This window comes from Meleagris gallopavo, chromosome 4 (assembly GCF_000146605.3).
Source record: "Meleagris gallopavo isolate NT-WF06-2002-E0010 breed Aviagen turkey brand Nicholas breeding stock chromosome 4, Turkey_5.1, whole genome shotgun sequence".
NCBI lineage: Eukaryota > Metazoa > Chordata > Aves > Galliformes > Phasianidae > Meleagris > Meleagris gallopavo.
In genome coordinates, this window is record NC_015014.2 from 4,203,071 (window position 1) to 4,228,893 (window position 25,823).

The window sequence follows — 25,823 nt, forward strand, 5'->3', positions numbered from 1 at the left end:
TTAATTCTCCTCCGTTCAGCAGTTTTTCCTCTTATAGGTACAGATGCTGTGAGATGGCTGCCAGCAGTATCAGAAGATAAACTGTAATTGAAGGAGTGAACTCACATGCTAGGTATGTTCTAGATTAGCAGAATGGGTGCGTACACCATGTACCAGCCAACACAGGAATTTCTGTTCTACGTGGTTCCTCTAAAAGGTTGGTAAAGATAGGGGAGTTGGAGCTTGATGATCTTTGAGGCCCCTTCCAACCCGAGCCGTCTTATGATTCAATGGAAATGTAGCTATGAGACTTTGAGAGGCAGATATATAAATAGAGGTTGGACTAGATCATCTCCAGAGGTCTCTTCCAATTTCCCGTGATTCTGTGATATGATTCAATGCACTCTAGTTTTATGAAGGGTAACTATATCTTCATGTTGTCTCACAGGGTATATGGCTTATATATATAAAGCCAAGTTGCTTTTCACCTGAAATTCTTCTTTCTGCTCTTGTTACTTGCCATGGTTCCAGCCCAGTTCCATGGCTTATGGGGTGGAGGGAGGGACTGATGGTACCACACCTCAGAAAAAGGGGAAAACAAACAAAGAGCAGCAATGAGATATGGGAGAAAACTAATTTATCGCATTTGATAGCGGAATTAATGATAACAGAATATAATACTATGTAATTGGAATTGAAGCTAGTTGAAAACTGAAGGCCTTACTCTACTGCTGTATGTGAGATGGCCAGTGAGCACACACAGCAGAGACAAGCAGAAAGAGAGCCAGTCTCGTGACTCCCAGGCAGTTTTATCTTTCCCTCTGAAAGGAAAACAGAAATAGAATAATGAAGTCTTCTGAGAGCTGTAGTTCATTCTTCTCTTCTGAGAGCAGGTATCCAGAACTATTGACAACCCATGGAACTGCAGCATTAACTCTTTAACTCCTAGTGCACTTTATGATGTTATCATGTGGAATACCTATAACAAAAATCATAAAACCGCGATGTTACTTCAGCTAAATTATATCTTCATTTCTGTCAGCCTCCCACCAGAATTCTTTAAGTGCATTATTAGTGCTGGAGTTGTGGAAAACAGAAAAATATAACTGAAAGTTCTGTACCACCTGCTGCAACAGGCCCAGGTTCTATGTTTGGCTGGTTGTCAAAGCGCTAACTGATAACAGCAATGTTGTCTAAGTAAAATCTGTTCCATATACTTGTGGTGTGGGAGGCTCAAAAACAGCACTGTGTACATTTTGCCTTTTAAACTGCAATACCAAGAGAATTATACTGGTTTTGTTCTCGTGCAGAGAGTAGAGGAAGAAGGAGTCCCTTAGAGTAGAGAACATTTCCCATAATAAGTGGCAGAAATGGGGAACAAAAACTGTGAAAATAGTAAAGCTGCTTTCTATAAATGGCTTGCATAGATGATTGACATATTTTTTGATGATTGTTAACATACAGTACGTGCTGTTGCAAACACATAATTTTGTAGCAGGAACATTTAACTGGGTTAAGAAATGTTCTTGTTTATTTGTGGAAATAGGGATGACACACAGCAGGGAGATAGATTTTCTCAAGCTTTCAAACTTTCTTTTTTGTGGCAGAAAATAAAATCCCTCCCCCCCCCAAAAAATCATACTTTCTTTGGAGTTTAAGCATTCTGTGCAAATAAGAGGCTTTTCTTTCAACAGTGTTAACCATATTGTGGCAACAGCCTTCACTGCCCACTTCTTAAGTTTCCGAGTTTCCTTATGCCTTGACCCATGATGCCCCTTCAACACTGAAGAATTGTCATAAATATAGCCACAAAGCAGCTTTGTTATCTCCCTTAAAATTTCTCTCCACTATGTTATTCACAGAAAACCTTGAAAAAAGATGCTAGATAATGCTTGTTAATCCTGATCTGTAGAATTCCATTTCTATTTTATCCAGGAATCACTTACATCGAGTTCAATTTTTTTATTTTTTACTTTTTGAAATTTCCATTCTTTTTTTCACTGCCAGCACCCACCTATTGTCTCATATCTTATATTTAGGTTATAGAGACTTTGTGCCAGAAGCTGTGTTTGTATAGCATCTAACACTTCAGTGCGTTGGTTCTTGACAAAAGATTCTATTCATAAAGACAAAGAAATGGTAAATGAGAAAATAATGTTCCTTTATTCTGGCAGTTCTTGTTTTCTCTTTATTAACTCTGAGACACTTACATAGTCCTAAACCACTTTCTATAGTGCCTTTCATCAAAATCCCAAAGGCTTTATAACCCTGGAATATATTTTGCCCCTCTGTTCCTATTAAAGAATCTGATGCAAAGAGAGAAAAAATAATTTGTACATTCAGTAAAAATAATAACCAGTTTAGGGCTTAAACTGTTTGTCTAGCTCTTTGCATTAACCTTTCTACCACAGTGCTACTCTAATATACAGTGCAAGCTCGCACAGGCTCACTGTTCACGTAGCTAAATCATAGTGATGTTAATGCCTATAGAATTATACAAAATCCTTCAGTGAATGTTACTGGGGTAAAAAAAAAAAAAAAAAAAGATGCCTGCTCTTGAAAAGAAAACATAGGCTATTAAGCTTTTATCTACACACAGAACAAAGAGGTTGAACGCAGGGAGAACTAAAGATGGAGAACAGGCAAACAAAAAGGTCGTGTCACAAATGTAGTTGTGGAAGAAGCCTGTAAGCATGTGAAGACTTCATGTTCTTTGATTAAGTAATCCCCTCTTTTGAGAGGAGTATGAACAGAATATAGAGTCTGGCACATGATCTTGTTGTAAACTTGAAGTTTTAGAAACAGAAAAAAGTCTGTTGCAAAATCTTCTGTAATTCTTTTCATGGGAAAACCCCATGAGGATTCTGAGAGTGCTTGGACTTGTCCAGAAAATAGAGAAGTTCACACCAAATCTTTTTGTGAAACCCATTCATGTCCTGAATCAACTCAGTTATTTTTCAAAAATACATTTGCATTTCCAGGAATGTCACTTTGAATATTCAAGCTATGTGATGCTCATTATATGACTACTCTACTGCTACTGAGCAAAGAGTAAAACCAGAAAGAATGTAGGCCATTGATATGGGCCTACAATTTCCACTGCACTGTTCTGACAGCAGTGACCAGTCCAGAATGGAATTCAGAGAGAATGCTAAAAGCAGTTGTAAAATGGGAGAAGAGATGCTGGAGTTGGGCTAGCAAGAGGAAAATTATTACAGACTTCCAGCGTTAGAACTGTTTGAGGTGAGCTCTGAGAGCAACGTATTTATTCAGTTGTGTCAAAAGGAGCACATGTGGTAACATAAAAGCTCTGAAGTGTCAGTCTTTGAAGTTCAGGAGACAGACTCAGTTTTCAAGTGCAAGTGCAGAACATTGACTTGGTGGAAGAACATCAGAAAGTAGCAATATAAGGGTGGTGATGACATATTAAACTGCATGAATCTTGCTGAACACTGAAAGATCAGTTAAACTCTTTGACTTTAAAATCTTAGAACACAGAGCTGATACAGAAGTGACAGCTCATACTTACCAGAAAGAAGTCTGTCATGAAAATTATCAACAATGTATAATTATTATAAAACTGCTTGGAAATTTGCAATGTTCTTTTTCATATTAGCTATATGTAGTGAGAAATGTTGCCGTAAAAATTTCCTTTTATATTTCCTTTATATATTGTTCTTTTTATATTTCCTTTATATTTATATATATGATTTTTTTGCAGATATGTACAAATGGGAAAACATTCCCTGGTAATTCCAGGCCATTGAAAGTTTAATTCTGCAATACATGCTCCAGACAGTTAAATTATTTGAGCTATTATTTTATCAAGGTCAGTCTGGAATTTTGGATTGTTATGTTATCTTACATTTAAATGCAGTTTCCTACCAAACACTAGGGTTGGCTTGAAAGATTCAGTCTTGTTTCTGTGTATTATTATTTTATGAGCAGTTGAATGTCAAACATCTCTTGTCACAAACAGGAGCTGCTCCTTAAATTTAGTGAGAAAAGACTAATGACCCTGTAAATCAATTTATGGCTGAGTAAGTACTGTTGTGTATTTGTGCTGCTACCTGAATCTGATTGTGAAATTCACTGTAGAAAATACTTAGCTGTCATTATGTATTGACAGGAATTGCTGCAACAAATACAAATAAACCTGGAGTGCCCGGACACATTTCAGAAATGTAAAGTTCTGGTGGTTGTTTTTTTGTTTGTTTGTTTGTTTTTACCACTGGGACAAACAAAATCACACATCTTTTGAAATGCAGCATTATCTCCAAACTAACGTGACAGAAAGCACAGAGGTAAGCTAGCATGAAGATATTCAGTAGTGAAGATATCACATCAATGTTTCTGGGGAACTGCATTCATGGGATGTGGACTTTTATTTTATGTTTTTCTTTTATTAATTCAACATTCCTGCCATTAAGAACAACAGATGGCATTCACCATTAAGCAATGAGTCAGGAAGTCTGCATAGTGTTTTCCTGATGCAATAAAACATATCTCATGGAAAGGTATGATAGGAATCAGAATCATGTGGTAAGTTCCACTGATGAGTGGAAGCCTTGGCATCAATTACCTTGACTCAGATCACCACAGGAGAAAATGAAGACGAAAAAGCCTGTGATACCTTAGAATGTTATGTATCTCACAAAAATTAGATAGGTACCGGAAAACTGGAAATAATGTACCTTAATGTAGGAAAGAGGAATGAAAAACGTCACGTGATGGTTGTACTCTTCAATGATGGGAAGAAAACCATGTGCTGGATGAACTCTTCTGGGTGAAACATCACGTCAGAGATTCCCAGGGACTTGCTCAGTGAAGGGTCCATAAGGTATGAAATGCTTGGAAGGAAAGGATAAGCCAGCGCAAGTTGCCCTGCCTTTAATGATGTTGTAGTCTTGAAGCAATACAGATTTATTTCTATGCGGCTCTGCAGGAAGATCCAGATGAGCTGGCAGCACTCTGGATTAGAGATTACTTATCTCCCTGTGCTCTGCTCCTGCTAGCTGATTGCTCTTTTCACCTCAGTTCCTGGACTTTCCACTCCCTGGTGTTGGAGTAAGACCTTTCACTAACACAGGCTTCCACTAGCTGTGGATTCTGCTGAGCTGAGTGACACCACAGTTGAAAAGTTCTGCACAGAAATGTTTTGAGCTGTTGCCAGGTGTTCCTGGAGTGTGAGTAATAAGAGTATTAAAAGAGTTTCTGCGAGATATCCTGTAGTTTCATCATTAGCTTGAATTAAACTAGTTAAAACCCCATGGGAGACGGCAAGAACGTCTGCTGCTTTTTATTTCGCAGTTGTAGAGATGCAGAAACAAAAGGAATAAGAAATGCTTCTTTCTGAAAATAGAACTCAATAACTATTTCTTTGTTTTGTTTTTGCTTGTGGGATAATTCCAATGCCGAGTATTTTAAAATAACTGTTTGTAATGTATTATTAATAATAACTATTAACAACAAGTAATTTTTTTTTCTTCCTCCAGGACAGAAGGCAATAAGCAAGCAAAGAAGCTAGCACTGATCATTTAACTGCATCTAACTGCCTCTTATCACTTGATTTCCCTCTAACTGGTAAGACAGAACAAGAGAGGATCATGCTTGCCACCAGTCTTTTGTTACTGTGGGCCTGCATTTGTTTTCTTAGACTCTTCCTCTACTAGCTAATACAACAAGCATGCAAACACCAGTTTACTGTCCTCAGAAACAGTATCCACTATATATATTCTGTCCCTTCCTGGCTTTTGATACGTGAAAACTGAAGAGCAGGCCACATTCTCTGCTCAACCTGAATCAAACCTGCTGAAAAAAAGTGAACTTCTCCTTGAAGCAGTAACTTGCTATATGATTCTTCTAAAATGCGTAAAAGCAAGAATTGTTATGATTCCTTATATCGAGTGTTATATGTCAATTGTTGCTCTATTAACCACTGATTTCTCCTCGAGAAAAGAAAAAAAATCAGTCTCTGTTCATCTTGTATCACAAATGTCCATATTTAGCAGAATCATACTTCCTAATAGTATTATTTGTAAGATCAATAGCTGCTCTGGTAGAACAGCAGAGAAAGGAGCTCACAAGATATGGATGGAAATATGATTAAAAAATGTATATAAAAAAATAATTGTGGTATAAGGTATTGAAATCTTAAGAGTAAAATGTAAAGAGTAAGAAACATAAGATTATTATATTTTGTGTCCCAAAGTATTCTGTTTTGAACACAGAAATTCCCATTGGGATGGAAGAATGTTTTGAAAAAACATAGTCTCAGTAAGATTTCAGGTGACACAGAAATGGCAAAAGGTGCTGGATGGTCTATACATTTAGTTTCCTTATTAAAGGGATCACATTTGATGAACAATTGCAAATTAACATTTATGAATTAAGATTGTACCATTGTAAAGTGCTCTTCAACATGAATTAGAGAATCTTCTGGTTTTAAAGTTACGTGAAATGAATTTCTAGTGCAATGATGTTACTAAAATACCTACATAACAGACCCAAAAAGAAAGCCTGAAGACATAATGTAAGGAGATAACATTTTCTCTGATTACAGCACTATAAATCCCACTTGTATTCAGAATGCAATTTGAAAATTTTCTTTATTTCAATGAAGTACTTTTCAAAGCATCCCTGGATACTTTGAAATTTGAAAGATGCTTGCCTTTAGAAGCTAAAAATACCATGGAGAATTTCTGTTAATAGAAAATGGCCTAGTTGAAAGCTGAAATAGAGAAATCAAGGCTCAAAATAACATACAAGTCATCAATGGTGATACTAATAAATTTATTTATTTACTTAGTTTTATTGGTACAAGTGGATCGCTAAGAGTAGAATGACACAACGTAGGATTGCTATAGCTTAAAACGATATTGAAGAATGCAGAGCTTATAAGGCTATTTTGTATAGAGCATAAAGTGCAGGAGGTTTGATGAGATGATTTTCACGTTGCTCCCTGGTGTTAAAATTTTTGATTCTGTGTAAGATGGCCAGATTGCCAACCCTGGAGCATGAAACTTTTCCTTTATCTGCACAGTAGGTACTACATGATAAGCACCAGTGCAAACATCCTCTCTGATAAACCCGAATCCTTCATTTTAGGGCCCAACTTTGTTGAGAAGAGGATGATTTCTTATGCAGTGGCCATTCTTCAGGAAGATGAAAAGATAGAGGGGCACCTAACAGAATCTGAGATACCATCTTTACCTGTAAAAGGGAATAATTTTCCTAAGATTTAAATAGAGGACCAATTCAAATAGCCATTAATAGTTAACAGATGGTAATTACTACTGGATACTGAGAGCTAGGTCAGATTTGAACCCAACGACCCAGAACTAAAATGCTCCATATGCCATCACTGTACCGTCTGGTATGATCGCTAGTGACGACCCTCCTGCTGAAATAAGGCCTTTCCCCGCAAGCAGAAAGCTTTAATGCTCTCAGTTAGAAGAAACAACTACCTTGACATTTCTGTTCTGCAGTTGTTTTTAGCTCTTGCTACATGCTGTTTATCACACTTTAATTTTAACCTTGGGGTGACAGGGGAAAACAAGACACTCTGTGAAAAGAGAAGGCATGGAAATAGTAGAGTCTTTTAGAAGAGAAGTTCTCCCTAAGTCCCAGCCAGACCATGAACTAGAAGCTAGGTTAAGGCTTTTTTCTTCTCACCACCTTTGCCAAGGTTTTAACTGATTGCTGGGTGATATCAATCTACTTTAATAATATATTTAATTACAAATCTTCAGGTTAGTTTAGGCTGAAGCTGTTTGGGTTTCATGAGTTAAGTCAAATTTGATAAAAATCTAGCTGTACTGTGTTCATTAGCCACACAGTGAACATAAATATGGCTTGCTGCTTCTTGAGCAATTCTGAGGATTGCTTACGATTAGGACACGAAGCACAAGAAGTAAATGTATGCAACAGTCATTTCTGTGCTCTTCATCACTATGTCATTCTGCATTTTTTACACATGCATACAAATCCTCTGCATTCTCAGGTACTTATTTGCCCCTTATTAAGGATATGGATGGAGAAGTCACTGAGAAGGAAGGAATCAAGCACTGCTTGTACAGGCCATAATTAACAGGAAGAGAAACTGTCTGTGTGCAGGATGAGAGATGTGCCTCACCTGCTCTTCAGCTCCCTGACCAACAGAAGACAGCCTGTGCTGCCTAATGTCACACCGTGCACTTGTCAGAGGTCCTGGTCTATGCTGAACAGTCATACTTGATTATGTTACAGTACCAAAGTCATACATTTATTAATGCTTGTTCTGTGTCAGCTGTCTCTGGAAACTGTCCTGAACTGTTACTCAATTTATGATACGAGATATACGTGATTAAGAATTTCTTTGGTGAGAAACCACTCACCTTTCACTATACCTGTAGATACAGGGTTTGCTTGGAATGCTGATTTTCTGACAAATATGTGTTGAATCTTTTTAATAACTGTGTTTTCTCTACCTATTATTGTTAAAGAAATACCTGAAAATACATTAGGCATCTGCAGGACATTGCTTATTTCTACCACTGCTGCAAGGTAAGCACTTTCATTTTCATTATTATGTCCTCTTTCTTTATTCTGTAGTATAAAACTCAAAAGCTTGAAGAACACATGGTTGCAAGTATTTTATAATTGTTATATTCTGTGGTTCAACTATATGTAGAGTACTGTAGCCATATGTTCATGTTTTCTCATATACATGTTAGCAGTTGGATAGATAGTGCTCAGTCTTTATCTTTGGAAATCAGAAAATAATAACTAAAAGGCAAATCTCTGCATAATATTGCCTCAGTAAGTCTTATTTCAGTAGTTAAATCAGAGAAAACAGTCTCAAACAAAACACTTCTAATGCCCAATTAGTTTTAGACTATGCTAAAAGAAGAGAAAGACTGAACAAACTGCGAAATCTGCAAGTTTATGCATTAGGAAGGCAGCAATAGTTTAACAAGCCAAACCTGCAGAATTATCAAAAAGAAAAGAAAAACAAACAAAAGAAAACCAGGGTAAGAGAGAGCATTACCACATGTAGCTAAGTCTAGACAGCAGGAAGATGCCTGAAGACTTCATTACAGCAATATGTCATAATGATATGTGGGCTTATATACAATGAAAACTCAAGAATATCTATGTTCCACTGTTGTCAGACTGAAAGGTGTATGCTGCTTGAATTTCTCCTTAGTTACTTTTTTCACACAGAAATACTACTTATATTACTGGTTATGAACAAATTTGACAGGCTGCTAAAGGATATAATTCAGTTATCTATTGACTGAACAGTTTATGTGTTTCAAGCAGTTGGTATCACCTTTATTAAAGCTTATTATTATTGTTATGATCCCTGCTGTCAGGCTGTGCATTTTTTCCTCTTGCTTCTTGGTAAGATATCTAGGGGAAAATCCTCCGCCCACTGATATCAACTAAATATACTTTTCTTCTCTTTTCGTCTGTCAATTTCCTTCATTTTATGATGTTCAGTATTTAGGAATCTTTACATTAGTCTACACTTAACATGAAAGGGTCTTGCAGCTTCTTTTGTTGAAGAGAAGCCCTGAATAAGACTGATTTGTATTCTGATTGTAATTCTTCACTGGGGTTAATTGCAAGTAGTCTGAGTGAACCATCCTAATAACACAGCTCAGACAATGTAATGATTATGCACGATGCTGTGTTTTTGTATAGGGTTGAAGGCTATTGAAACGAAGCACACATTCTTAGCAGAGCTATTTGCACCTTCCTTCTGTTAGAATAGTTAAGTGTGGTTCCCATCAATTGTTAATCAACTTCAGTTTTCAGAGCAGTAAGTGCTCCTCCTATTATCTGTGGTGCCATCTAATATCTTGTTATAACGTCTTCTGGCTAAATGTCTCAGGTAAATGTCAGCAGCCAAAAAGACATGAGTGGTAAAATAACGGGTTTAATTATTTAAAGGAAGTTTAAACATACAGACATTCAAGGAAGAATAGAATAATTAAAAAAAGTATTTAAAAAAAACCCACAACACCTTGTATTTGTCACTTTGAATGACACACAAAAGAAATGACAGTACACAGGAGACTTCCCTGCTTCTTCCTTTTTTTATTCCTTTCTTTCATTTATTTATTTTTCAAACTAGCATTTTAACTAACGTTCAATCAATTAATAAGAATGTCAGAATAATTGTTCTCTATCTGTGAGTACTCGAACACCAATTCATGCACAAAAGATCTGGCTGTCAGTCAGCACAAGTAACACGCTAATGAATATCATGTCTAATCTTCATGCACTACAGCTGGGTCAAGTGCTTGGGCACAAATTGATGGTTAGGCTAGTGCAGGATTTCCAGTCCACAACTGATGTCTTAATTCCTCATGCAGACTGTGTCTGAAAGATAATTACTCTTTTCACATGTCAGCTCATTCCAAAGCTGCCCTGAATTCTGGGACCAGAGAAAACAGAGAGAAAAAGGAGGGGGGGTTGGGGAATGCCACGGCTGCTCCAAAAATGCAAAGGTGCTGAGTTGAAATTGGACATCCACAATGGAAAAAAGACGAACAGAGAATAATTAAAGATGGCATTTTGGGGTTACAACCACGAAGTGTCCTTTCTAACCAAAATAAAATTAAATTAAAGCTGAAAGAAACAGCTGCACATTAAGCCCTATTTAATATTGATGCTTACTGAAGTATGGATTTGAGTGAGCTTCTTCCTCAAGTTTTTTGCCTTGTATCACTGCCTTATTGTACAATGAAACAGATTTCTAGTTAGAAAAGTATAGTGATCATATATAGTTCTACACAGTATTTTGAGAAGGAATTTTTTTTTCCTTTATACAAATCAGTATCAGTGATGCCAAAAAAGTCAAATGGACTCTTCCAAAATGAAAGAATAGACTTCATGAAGGGAAAATACCCAGTGTTTAAATGGAAGAATGAATTTCTGTGGTTTACTTGTACTTTTTGACACTTTCAAAGTATTCTTTTAAAAATGCTTTCATTCAACACTGTTTTCTCAAGCATATTGATCGCAGTTACATTATATTGCCTTGTTTATTGGGGCACTGTTCTGTTTCATTTATTCAGCTAATAGTACACCTAGATAAGGAGGAAATCTGTCCTGGCAACTTTCCACATTGGAAGTCTGATATCCAGTTTGTTTACATGAAATATTTTCTCCAGTATTTCGTTGGGTACCGAGTGGTGCATATTTAAAGTAGATATTACTGCTTATCAGCACATCCTCCCTAAAAGAAGTAAAGCAGAAAACACATAAGTGAACACAATAGAGGCTTCTTATTACTACAGCAACAGAAGAGGAAATACTAATTCCATTTCACTTACTTCCATGCTTCCTGGAATATTACCTTGTCTGCTACTTCTGTTTGATCACTGCCTAATCACCCTTAACTATTTCTGTTTCTTCCACAAGGACATTCTGAGAGCTGCCTGCAGATAAAGCCAGTCGCACTTGATTGCTAAGACAAAAATACCAACTTCTTCAATTTTATTTAACTACAGCTAAACTCTTACAAGTCTGTCTGCGTGAAAAATGGAGTTTAAGATTTGGTTCGCAGAATTTTGTTTCAAGAATATAGGAGCTCTTCAATTAACCTAGAATATTAAGCAATAAATGAATAGAGTAGTTTATATTTTAGGAATGTGTTGACTGTAATGCAAAGGAGGCTATGTAAGCTTACACAGCTGTGTCCTAGAAAATCCAGGAATAGGATTAAGATATACAGATTCACTGGTCCTCTTTTTGACATCTAGAAAGCTGTTCCTTTTCGTTCTTTTAATTGTTTACCATATCTAGTAAAAATATTTTACAGCAATTCTTCCAACTGAAAAACAGGCATTTTTTTTTCCTGTTGAAATTGTTGCTGTCTGCATAACAGTTTAATTTTTCATTGAAAAGAAGTGTAGTCTGCTGAGAGCTACAACAAAAAAAAGATATTTTCTGTGGAAGATTTTGCTTAGGTTTGTTGATATTGTTCTTTTAGTTCACACTGCTTATGGCTTTCCCATTCTTCCTATATTAGTCACCTGATATGACAGACAGAACTGGATACAGCACTTTTAGGTTTGACGTAGTTTTCTTTGACTTGATTTTAGGCCTTTATAATGATAGTGAAGAAACATTTAATTTCTGGTTTCTACTCTACTAGCTGTGTTTACATGAGAGTTATAGTTTTAAACCTAGTTTCCTGATCTGCCCCACTACCCTTGCTTTGCTGTTACAGCTGGAAGAGATGCTGGCCTGCACAAATTAGATGCCTTTCAGAGGAAAATACGCCAGAAGCTCTTGAACCCAGCACACTATGAAAACTAACGAGAATTCAATCCATGACATCAGCTAGATCTTACATGCGCAGAGCTGAAGAGATCATTAGCAATTTATCTTGCTTTCCTAATCTAATCTAGGTGAGCTACAGCTCCTATTGATGTGACATGGTTATCACTGGCATGTCAGCAGCACATGTAGTCTAGATAATGTTACGATGTAGAATAGAATGAAAGATGCTCTGGACATCTGACATTAGAAGGTAGACCATGGTGTATACTTCTGTTCCCACATCAGCAAAAGTAAAAGCAACAAACTATTGTTTAAAATTAACCTAAACAACATTGGGTTAAAATATTGGAAATCATTATGACAATGGTCTGGGTTTGCATTAGTGGCAGGGTGTGCTGGTGATTTCTGAGCCAAAGTCAGGTCAGTTTTGGACTAAAAAAAGCTAAGAAATATTGTCCTTGAAAGCACTTCTGGACAAGTGTCTCATCTTTGCCTGCTTAACTTGACTGCAAAATCACTGTGATGATTATTAAAGATGACATTGGCTGATTTACTGGGAGAATGAGACTGCATCTGGATGGAAACAGATTCTGAATGAGGATTAACTGCCTGAAGGTCTACCTACAGTACATTTCAGTGAAGTAGGAACACAGCAAAAAAAAAAAACCAACCCAAAAAACAAAACACAACCCCCAAAAACCTAACGCCAGAAGAGGTCACAACATTTTTTATAAGCTCCCGTAACTGAGAAAATGAACTTGCTGTTGTAGTACAGATTCAGAGCGTACATGTAACCGTATGGCTGACTGTACAACTTACGTTAGCATGTGAGTAAACTTTGCCATTCATGGCTGGTAAACGGTGCATGTTCCCTACAAAAGTTACCTTTGCAAGCAAATATTTCTGTCCTAGTAGCTTTAGGAGAAGAATATATCAATTTACAGACAACACAGCTTTTCTATAAGGCCCACTGATAAAGTTTTCTACAGTTCCAAGAGAGGTAGACTGTGTTAAATGTTGCCTTATGAATAGAATTTTGCTGTCTCCTTCTTTCTCCTTCTGTAATGCTGGCATGTTGACAAATAATGATACTTTCGTTTAATTAAGTTAATGTAATCAATGAATACCGAAGCATTTAATGCTACTCTACCGTCAGATATGTTGTTTTAATAATTTGCTTAACAGTGTTGTTGAGGCTTTGAGGGAAACTGCATTCTGATTTGTGTTTGTTTATTTCCAAGATACCTAGATTTTGTATTTAAAGATCTCCTGCAGCTAAGAAATAGACAAGGTAATGCAAGGTATGATTTCTCACTGGTTTTGACATTTACTTTCTTTGAATTCCACGATTCCATTTTTTAGCACTGGTTTCAGATTTTTAAATGTTTGTACAAAAGATTTATAAACCCAATAAATAGGTATAAAAGAACAACTATTCTCACAAAGACAGGGCACTCTCATTATAGTAGAGGTATATGACAACAATATTTGCTATGACAAATATATTTATTGTAGGTGGTGGATGGGATCCTGCTTATTTCTTCCCACTTGCCAAATTGATTGTCTCCATATGTTGATTGGTAGAGGAGTCTTTATGAGCATTATCTTAACAACTTCTTGGAAAGGAGTCTATGTTAGCATGAAATACCTATTTATTTAAATCCTAAAGACCTAACTGGCTGATTTTGGTTGAGGAAATCCAGAAGTACTCAAGTGTAGGGATGCGAACTTCAGCAAAATGTTGGTAGACTTCAGAGAAGCAACAATAGTTAATATATGACACTTTATTTTCCTATAAAAAATAAAAATTTCAATCTTAGAATTAAATACTTAGCTTCAGATTTTTCCTGCTTGTCCGGATTTTATCAATATTCCGTTTAGTGCTGGAACACAGTGCTGGGGAGCTACACTACTGCACTTCCTGGATGAGCTCCTGGCAGTGTCAGCTATTCTTACATGAGTTCCTACTCTTCCAAGAGAAAGACTCACTAGGTTTCTCCCAAGATGGAGTTGATTTTTTCTTTCACAGTGTCTGGTTGATGCTACATTTTGGCTTTAGGAGAAAAATAGTGTTGACGACATCCTGGCCTGCATTAGAAATAGTGTGGCCAGCAGGAGCAGGGAGGTAATCATTCCTCTGTACTCAGCACTGGTGAGGTCACACCTTGAGTACTGTGTTCAGTTTTGGGCCCCTCACTACAAAAAAAGACACTGAGGCCCTGGAACGTGTCCAGAGAAGGGCAATGAAAGTGATGAGGGGTCTGGAGCACAAGTCCTATGAGGAGGGGCTGAAGAAGCTGGAATTGTTCAGTCTGGAGAAGAGGAGGCTCAGGGGAGACCTCATTGCTCTCTATAACTTCCTGAAGGGAGGTTGGGGTGAGGAGGGGTTTGGCCTCTTCCTCCAGGCTACAAACAGGACCCGGGGAAATAGTACCAGAGGAGACAGTGGTCAGAAACTGGAATGGCTGCCCAGAGAGGTGGTGGAGTCGCCGTCCCTGGCAGTGTTCAAGAGGTGTCCGGATGAGGAGCTACAAGATCTGGTTTAGTGCTTGTGGTAGCAATGGCGATGGGAGGATGGTTGGACAGGTGATCTTGCAGGTCATTTCCAACCTTATGGTTCTATGATAACACACAGATGTTTTAGATGCTTCTGAGCAATGATGCACAGAGCAAAGGACTTTTCAGTTTTTCAGATTATAGTACTGTCCTTCAGTAATAGGGATGAGGGTTTACAAGGAGTCTGGAGGGGACAGAACTAAGACAGCTGACCTAAACTGACCATACCATGTGACATTAGAATGGTGGTGAGTTGAGTGGGCAGGTGGCTGCTGCTTCGTGTCTGGCTGGGCATTGATTGGTGGATAGTAAGCAATTGTGTCTGCATCACATGTTCTGTGTATGCATATATACATATATATACACACATAAATACATAAAAATTATTACAATTATTACTATTCTTGTTTTCTTCTTCCCTTTCTGTTTTAGTAAATAGTTTTTATCTCAACCTGTGAGTTCTACTTAAGTTTATTTTTTATTCTCTCTCCTATCCCATTGGGAGGGCAAGGGGAGAGTGCACAACTGTGTGGTGTTCAGCTACCTGTCAGGTTAAAAAAAGAAGTCCTAATAATCTCCATGTTGCTGTTTTTAGAGCCAGTTGCAACTCTTCAGAGATCTTATGTTTATGCAAAATTCTCCATGTACACGTATCTTATAAGGGATGTTTTGGTTTAGGTACCACTTTTGCTCATGGAATACACAGAAAAAAATGCTTATTGAATAGAGTTGTGCATTAATGAGTCAAAAATATTTTTCTGTATACATCTTTTAGAACTCTTGGAAATTTATTATAATCTGTTTCTACACTCTCTTCCTCAGATGACCTTTTTACAGGTAAATGCACTGGAGAGGAACAATGAGGTCAGATAAGTGCTAGAAGCAAAAGTGTCTCAGTTGCGATTTTGCCACTGCTTGGATTTTCACTGTGAAACTCAGTGAGTTATTCATCTGTGCTTGAAATTATTCATCCTTAGCATAAGATAAGAAAACATACAGCATCTAACTGAAGGAAATCCTTTGACATGTAATTACTTGTTTGTGCAGTTCTTTCAAGAGAAAACATACTTTTGTACAAAACTCCAAGAGCCTATCCTGACCTAGAATTATTCAGAAGCACTGGCGTACTTTCAAGGTACATCAAATTATAATACAGATAAGATATTCCTATACCAAAGAACATTAAGCTTTTGACTGTTCTTCAAGCTACAAATAATAATGTCCCCTATTATCTCATTTTAAAATGAGTTGTAATTAATTATTTAAGCTCAGAAATATTTATGTATAGAGGCCATTCTGTGATTCTATGATAAATAACGTGTGAAAAAACTGACATCTTGTGTAGCAAAGGGAAGAGATACACAAACATATTAGTTAGTTGTGCTTAATACTGTCATTCACTGAGCAGTGTAAGTTACATACTTTTCGCAGAGTTCATTTTGCATTTGCTGTAGTAACTCGTTTAGAAACTCAATTTCTGTCTATTTAGAAATTCACATATATTTCAGCAAAATCTGCTGCAGAATGCTCTGTACTCATAGGAACATTGATCTCTGGTCATAATCTTGAACTTCAGTTCTTTCAACTTCTGATTATTGTCCAGGGATAGCTTACTATACCAGGAGACAACCTCTGAATTATTGTCAGTGAAACTGATCATAATGTCTTGTGCTGTATGATATTAACTACGAATTGTTTCCTTTTCCAACATCTATCGCTAACTTAATGTTAATCTAATTAATGGTCTTGCACAGTATTTTGATACACTCCCATATGATAAACATGAGAATTACACAAAGTATGCCATACTTCATGTATGTCTCTTGAAAGTCTTTTCTGAGACGAATGTTGTGCTATATCTCAGTAGAACTAATCCCAGTTTCTCAATCATCAGTTCTTCAGTGTATCAGGTATCTGTTAGGTACTATGGAGATTCAGGTCCCAAGCTAATCTCCCATTCTTTGTTAACACTTGTGAAGAGTGTACAGAGCACAGTTCAGCTACATGATTATTTTGGAACATGATATTTCAAACTGGGAACTTATCTGAGTGTGTTTCATGTTTTCTTCTGTCATCCCTCCACCTTATACTCCATTTAGAAAATAACTGTTTGAAAGGAGTTTTTAAAAGTATGTATAAAGACAATACTTATTTGCTAGCTAGAAGATTAAATTTAATTGAAATGTAATATTGTTTTAAGACAATTATCTAAACCAATTAGGAAATGGGGAGTAGCTCGTTCTTTTCTTCTGTCTGATTTGATCCTAAGTTTTTGGAATAAAAATCTGATTTTATAGTTCTGTAAGAGGAAAATGTGTGTGGTTAATAGCTGTTTGTTGCATTTAGGAATATGTTCATGATTGTGTTTAGTAGCACAGCATAGATAAAGCTGGGCTTTTGGCCAAGCAATGAAATGTATTCCCTATTGTGCTCGATACTCATTTCTGCCATCCTTGTAGTTTGTAAGCTAGATCAGACCTGCAAGTCCTCAGGCAAAGGTTATATTGGGAATGAGGTTATCCATTGCTGTAGGCTTGTGAGAAGGGGAGGAGAATACCCAAAGTGCACTTGAGGGTGTTCATTGCTCTGAAAGACTTTACCTAAAAATTAGGAGAAGGACATCTGGCTATTACTATATGGTTAAAAGGACAGCTCTCTCGGGTGAATGCCATGGGTGGATCAGTACTAGATTGCCACAGAGAAAAGAACACAGATGTGAGAAAAAGCATCCTTCTGAGGAAATACCTGCAGATACTTTTGTATATACATCAGACCAGTCTTATATTAATGTATTATCTAATCACCTGTCATTTCATCTGTCCAAACCTAGAACCACCTCCTTGTTTCTTGATGCTGACAAACATTGCTTATGGCTTCTTTTTCAGCAGCAACCAGATTCCCTAATTATCATCAAATTAAAGATGAACATTCTCTTCCTTGGAGATTTTATATTTTTGATTTCAAGACAAAAACCATTACTAGCCCATAATCTGTATGAACTCTAGCAGAGGCTTTAAAGATCAATTGAATATAGTGGGTGGAACAAGTAAAATTGTACAGCACAAAGTCTTTGTGGCTTTAGTTACTCCAAGGATGAGTAGCTAATAAAACATTGTAGTATTCTTCCTGGCAACCATCAATATACAGAGAAGTTAGTGCTCACTCTCTCCTACCTACTTAACTTCACAGCTATAATTCACTTGAAACAAACGGTGTATTGAGTGAACTAATTTCAACACTTTCACATGGAAGAGTGTACTGTCCACGTGTCTTGTGGAAAGGACAGTCCTTAGGGTATGTGAAGATGAACCAGTAACAGTGACAGTTTTGTTCATTACCAGTTGCCTCTGTGCAGTGATCAAAAGTAGATGCTACATGGGTGTATTCTACACTAATCTTTTGATTATTTTTTTTTCCCCAGTACTCAGTAGTACAACAGTTAAGGGAGAAAAGATTCAAACTTTACATTTGCTCTGAAGATAAGGATAACAGATAATGTTTCCAAAAGAAAATCTGTCATCCTCAAATAAGCAGAATGAGGTATGTACCAGTGTCCTCACCTTCTGGTTAGCATATTTGCAATTTGCAACTTCCCCACTCATTCTAGAAGTTGCTTTCTGGGAAAACTTGATTAGAAAGTTTCTCATTCCTGCATCTGCAAATGAAAAAGATTCTCCATTGTTTTTTCTCCTCCTCTCTTTCCCCGAAATGCTATAACGAGATGGAAAGTATAGCAATAGTAGTGACCCTTTATTTATATTATCAGTATTTGTGCAAAGCTGTTGTAACTTACCATAAAGCAAACAATAATGAAGCCAGAATTGACAATAGCCTAAGAAATCCTTAATAACCAAGTGACTTCTTTCTTCTGCTTCTACTATGGATGACAAACTTGAGTTAAAATTTTCCCACTGATTCTGTGCAAGCTGGATCGTATTGTGATCCTGACACTAGTCTTTAAAATTAATCCTTTTAGGAGCAGGAGGTACAATTTAGTAATATCTGATTTATTGTTTTGTACTGTCCATTATCCAGAATATCAGGGAAAGAAAAAAAAACCCACAATTTGCTAATTGCATGTTCATGATGTTGCAGGAAAAAGTAAGTAAATGGAGAATAGTGCATTTATGGAGAAGAACCAAATTAATCATTTAAGATAAGGAAGCTTAAGTTGCTAGGCATGGTGAGTAATATACATTACTTGCTCGTCGAAAAGTCAGTTCCAAAAGAAACATCAGAAAAGCTGGCAGATTTTCTGAGGTATAAGAAACCTGCTTCTAGTGACCACTTTGTAGTCACATAGCCCATGGAAAACAATAGCAATATTTGCATCAACCTTCAGTCTATATTCTGAATGTGATTTTCCCATGATCATGTACTTCATATTTTAGAAGAGTTTTATATTGGGGAGCACAAAATAGAGTAAATCAAAGAGAATGTTTATGTATCAAATTGTGTACGATATGTACCTAATGGAAAAGAGACTTTCTGAATTAAATTCTTATGTTTGATGTTTGTTCAGCAATATGTTTTACGTGAAGCATCTGAAAGTGTCTGAAGTGTTTTCTTTGAGTCTTGAAAATCCTGTAGAGTACAGGTTGACAAAAAATACTAATCTCTAGATTTTTAATTGTGGCCATTTCCAGTTTTACTCTATGCTGGTTTCCATTATTCACATTAAATGTATTAAATCAATGTAATAAAACCAAGTTTAATTATACACTCAGTACTTTGGAAACTATAGTTAAGATTTCTATATATGGCAAATTAATTTCTATACTTAAGTGTTTTTCAGACATCCACTTTATTTTGAGAGATAGTTGTCTAAACAGAGAAAATTAACTGATGAAACCATTGGACTTTGAAAGGAAATCTAATTAAGGCTTTGTACTGTGCCACTTAACTTTGGTACTTTGACACTCTGACACTAAGTGTAACAGTGTTGAAGATTCTAAAAAGTATGTGTGACAGAGGCCAAATCCTGATTTTAGGGACGTGGACACATGACATGATATTCTCATGGCCAGAGAAATAAGTGCACCACAGTTCTCCAGAAGGTTCTTGTAAAAGAGACCAGACGTGGAAATGAACTGTATATCCTAGCTATCATATTTCAGTTGATACCCACTTCCTAAAATATTCTTTCTTCTACATTAGGTAATTATCTTCAGTGCACGCTGTTTGATTACCTCATCTGGCTTTGGATAGCTAAAATAAAATAACTTGGTAGATCTGTGCCCATTATCACTTGATCGCAGACTGACAGTTAATGAGCACCAGTGCTCATTTTTTTGCTCATTTTTGACAAGCTCTGATGCTTACCATTTAATATTATTTCATTTCAGTGAAGCCATGTACCAATCATCAGGCAAAGGAGGCTTTTAATGTGCATCTTTCTGGACTTAGGTAACTACCTCAAAATGTGGTTAATGTGCTGTAAAAACTGCAGAGAGGTTATTTGTTAAGCTATTTCTGATCAGTCTTGAAAGTCTTGAAAGAGCAGCCATAAAAGGGAATATATGTGATGTGGTGAGGTCACTGTCATTGTATATGCTTTGTATGACAGTAAAAAATGAAACCAAATGGTTATCCACGTGCATGCATTTCATTACATGAAAGCAGATACTTCTGAAATTAGTCATCCTTTTGAACTAATTTTTTACTAAGGTTTTCAACAAAAATGTCCTACTAGAGAAGGACAAATAGCCAGACCATGATCTCTGCAAAATACTGCCTAAGCAGCTTAAACACAAGAGTGTGTTCACCACAAGTGACAATCATCAAGTATAGTTTTTGTATTTATTATTTGTGTGCATGTATCATGCTTTTGATGTAATTTACAGAAATACAATTTTCAGTAAACTTCATCTTGTAGGTAAGAGAAAACATACACTGAAGGTAAAAGTAATGCAACTGTCATAGCATTATTTGTGTCAAAGACATCACATCTTTGTTGGAAGCCTAGCAGAAATGTTCAGGAGAGTAAATAACATTGTTCATCACTGGTAACTATTTCTTAATTTTCCTTTTGCTCTGCAATTTACATTTACACTCAGTGAACACTAGATTTCCTTTTCCTTTTGAATGGGTAGCTTTAAGGAGCAGTAGGTAACATTTAAATCTGTTGCGTTCCACTGTCCAATCATCTTGAGTGTAGGGAAAGAAAACACAATTGCTATTATTCCAATTACTGTATTGGCAATACAGTTTACTTCAGCTAAGGGAAGCTGGCATACAAAAAATATTTAAGAGGGAATGTATTCTGTACAGCTCCTCTTTAACATCTGCGTTTGTCAACTCCCCTTCTAACCCTCATTTAACATTTATGAATTCAAAGTAGGCATGGACAAATCTATTCCAAATATAAGATTCTGTAAGTCTTTACTAAACTGAATTAAGCCAATTTCTTTTTTCCTTTTCCCAGCTCATTATCTTTGTCTGTGATTTTTTAATTTTTTTTTTTTCATTTTTCATTTTTCACTACAATGTCTTTATTACTTTCAATTATCTTACCCTTATCATGAACTTCGAAAATCTCTGGGTAAAATGTCAAAGTTATTAAAGTCTGGCCTCCTTCTACACAATTTTATATTGGTTCAGAAACTATTTTTGGCATCTTTTCACTCTAGAGTAAGTTTATTCCAAAGGCAGTGGAACAGGTGAGAGATGCTTCATTATCTGGAACCAAGACTGTAATGAGCATTTTGGAGAAATATACCGTAGCTGCAGAAAGTTGATTTAATCTAGCTATTTTTTGGCTTCCTCTTTTCCAGTTTTCATTTGTTGTTTCCCATCTGAAGTGCATTAGTTACTATGGAAACGATGATGTTTTTTACGTGGGTCTATAGATAGGGATGCCCATTACTAGAGTATTAAGACGATTTCTTTAATGTTTTAGAATATACAATATAGTCTTAGAAACAAAATTTTGGGTGATCCAATACAATGTAAAGGTTGTAAGGATGATAATGTTTATTTTGAAGAGAAAAAGGTCATGTTGGTTTCACATTGCTGAAGTTGCACCTGAAATTGAACATCAGGTAGAAATAAACACTGGAATAGTTTCCAGTTACTGCAGAAATAGTTGCAATACTGATTTAGCCTGAGTTATGAATTTCATATTTCCCATAATTTTAACTTAAAACAACAACTTCCAGTATGGAGTTTTGCTCTGGAAAGAGAGCATTTTATATTCACAATCCCCCGTCATGATGCTCTGCCCCTGGCAATACCTCACTTGTATGTTTTACCCAAGAGCTTGCTTCAGAGTTTCAAGAATACTTCAACAGCCACATCTATAGCAAATCTTTAGTTATTTATTGCTTTGAGTTGGAGGAGGCCTATTCTTAATGTAGCACGGAAAGACAACTGGAGGAAAAAAAGTGCTTTCCCAGATCACTAGCGCAAGGATTTTGCCAACTATCCTTAATGGGTAATTTGCAATGAGACAGCAAATTTTCCTTCCTTTCATAGATGATAGAATTATGTCTAATGATAACCACATAGAAACACTACTGAAAAATAACACTGTGAACTTTAGTCTTTGCTTCATTTATGTAAATGCATTTGAAATAACAATTTATTTGCATTTCATTTGAAAGGTTACTTTTTGATGTCCTGATAAGTGAAAAAATGTTCTGTTTTCCAAACTATTGATCTCTTTCAGGGACATTAGCTTCAGATGATCATCTCTACTAAATTGTCTTCAAACTATTTACATTTACATTTTTATGTGAGAGGGGTATGGATATATGCAATGAAACTCCCTAATGCTTTCCATTTCAGTTTTAGTTATGCTTTTATAACACAATATATGAATAATACAGAATGCTACAGGTAAAATTGCTTAGAAAGAGTTATTAAGCCTGAAAGCACAATGGAACATTAAAAGCACTATAAAAATCATAGACTGCATTTTATACTATGTATCTAGTGATCTAATCTATCCCTTTGTTTAGAGTACTGTAAGTTCTTTCTCTGTACACATAACTATTTAAAAGCTGTTTTCCTCTTCAGTGGCTTCAACTCTGTCAGATTTTATCATCATCCTAGCTCCTACCATTTGCCTCTTCCCCTAACAACCTACTCATCTCTTCCATTTGCCTTAGATTTCCAATACCATGTTTCTATCTCACCTTATTCTACCCTGTATTGTTACAAATGAGTGGAGCCCAGGGCTTTGTTAAACCTTTCTCTGAAAGAGTAGATTTGTACTGAAAAGCCGGAGTCAATTCACAACTTCTGATTAGGTTGCTTATAATTAATTACATTTTCTGTAGAAAACCTAAGGCTTATTGAATGGTTTCAGGTCCCTGGCGAGGTATTCTGTTATTTACAGCATAATTCTTTATTGGGATTGCATTAGTATGTTTAGATTGGAAAATCTTTACATCACGGCTATATTCTTGTTATTTCTTCAGTGATCATTTCAATAACAGTAAGCATGCATAAGAAAATAGCAAACTTTTGCTGTATACCAAGCTCAGTACAGCTTCATACAAAGAGCAGCTGCTGCAACAACTGTTAAGGAAAGGTCATGACAAGCCCTTCAGCTGTCAAGATCAACCAGAAAAATCACTTCAGACCTTACAACAGGATGTTCAGGTAGGCAAATCTGAAGAATCAGAAAACTGACCTTCCCAGCTTCCCTTATAAGAAATTTTTTTCAAGAAGAGTAAAACATTTTTTTCCCATTCTACTCCAGACAAGGACATTGTCTGGTAGCCTGTTAGGTTCAGACTGAGAAGAAGGAAGGAAAAGCTCAGTTTCTCTATCATGTTGAACCAGTAATCTCTTGAGACAATTCATTTGATATGAATAGTTATTTAGAGTATTCACATTTATTTCTTTTCTACCCAGTTTTCACAATAAGTTCTGAGCCTTTTATTAATGGATGCTCTAATGTTATTGGAAACAGCTAATCTCTTTTTTCACAGTTAGTAGTTTTATTGTTGCAAAATTATGTTTCCGAAATTTTAGCATCAGAAAATCCTATCCATCTGTAGCAGGTATTAAAACCTTGTTGTATTTTATTGGAGATTTGGGGGTTTTTAATGTTATTTCATTTTATTTTACGTCCACTTCAAAACCAACAACAACAAAACAAAATGGAAGCAAACTAGGAAAGTCTACTTGCAGATGGATAATTCCTACAAGTGGAAATGTTTGGCTTCTTGGAAGTTTTTGGGATGCTTTGAAATTCTTAAGTAGAGAAAAAAAATGGTGAAAAAGTGTTCTAAAAATTTCCCTTAAGTAATCAGGATTCCTAATTGTAAGGCCAGAAGTAATTATTTTATGTTTTTTTCATGTTTGCCGAGCACAGAAAGTAGGTGTTTTATGGAGTGCAAGAAGAGTAATGTCAATGTTTTCCTCATGTGGCAACTCTGTCCCAGATAACGTGGCTTGCAATTCACATCTGCTGTGTGTCTCAGCAGTGGGATTACTAAAGTCTTGTATGTTCTTTGGAGTTTGAATTGCATTTTGAAGTTTAAGCACTGAGTAAATAAATGCAGGGGGCTGAAAAACCCATGTCTTTGACTCCTGATTCCTGCTTTGTAAATATTTCAGATTCTGATGCAAGCATTGTGAAGGACTGATAACTTTGGCATATGAATCCATAGTTGTCAAAGTTTTTCTGTGTAAATTTTTTAGCCTTGCTGCAGCACTACAGAGTACTTAGTAATGAGTTGGTTATTAGAGAAGGCAAATTATTCCTAGCTCTAAGAATTGTACTGTACCAGTGACTCCATGTAGGATGCTTTTATGTGTAATGCATAGCTATGCTTATTAGTGGCAATGTTTATAAAACAGTGTTCCAAATAATACTCAATGCATCTAAGAGAAAGATGGGGTCTACTTGCACCTTCACAGAATTTAGCTTTCACGTCCTTTCTTTCCTAATCACCACTTTCTGCAGAGATTAAGGAATCAGTCTTATGGTAAGTTCTTTATTCTGATATATCCAAGCAATAGACATCAAAAGCTTTTGCAGAAATAAAACGTTGATGTATGAGGGCTGCTCCATAGGTAATGCCTTATGCCTCCTGTTTTACGACGTTGGCCCACGATGGCAGAGGTTGGTGGTATGGCAGTAGAAGGTGAACTTCCCACCAATGTTCCATTACATGTTGTTGCCATGCCACAGATTGCAGCAGAGGGGCAGTCTGACAAAACGGCATCTGGCATGGAAGTGTGTATGAAACAAAGGTGTGGAATTAAATTCCTCCATGTGGAAAAAATTGCACCCACTGACATTCACTGATGATCTATCTTAGTGATGCTGAATGCTTATGGAGATCAAACACTGGATGTGAGCACAGTGAGATAGATGCTGGGTGTGTATTTCTGCAGTGGCAACAGCAACAGTGGTTCGCTTCATCTGAAGCAAGAATCTTTCTGCTTCAATGAGTTTAGCACGCTACTCTTAGATTAAACAGTTGAGATGTATTTATATTTTATATGACTAGATCAAAGTATTTCTAAATAGACAAGACCAGAACAGGAACTGGATGTGCTTATAGAAGGATGGATGAGCACTGCCTTTCACTTCTAAATTTCCCCACAGTTGTCCTGCATTTATTTCCAGACATTCATATCCATATTCTGTTGGCTGAGCCAAACACAAAGTCAGTCCCTTACAATATTCATGGTTGTGCTTTATTCTGGCTGGCTAGCAGGTAAATCCAAATGTAAAAGAGAAAAAAAAAAAAAAAAAAAAGGTGTGAATAAAATGTGAATAAAGGCAGAACATTTGTTTAGTTTGAAAGTCTTTCTTCTCCTTGAACTGAAAACTTTCCTCCAAAGAATGGTAGTGTTAGGTACTACCCTTCCAGAAATGAAAAAAAGATATATAATTATATAATTTATATAATGTTATCTTATATAATTAACATTTTGAGGATGGTAAAAAGTTGCAACTAAGCCTCCTAGTAATAAACCATAAACATACACAATATTACTGTGATGACCAAGGTTAGAAAGATCACTATTAGCTTGCTAAAATAAATATTCAT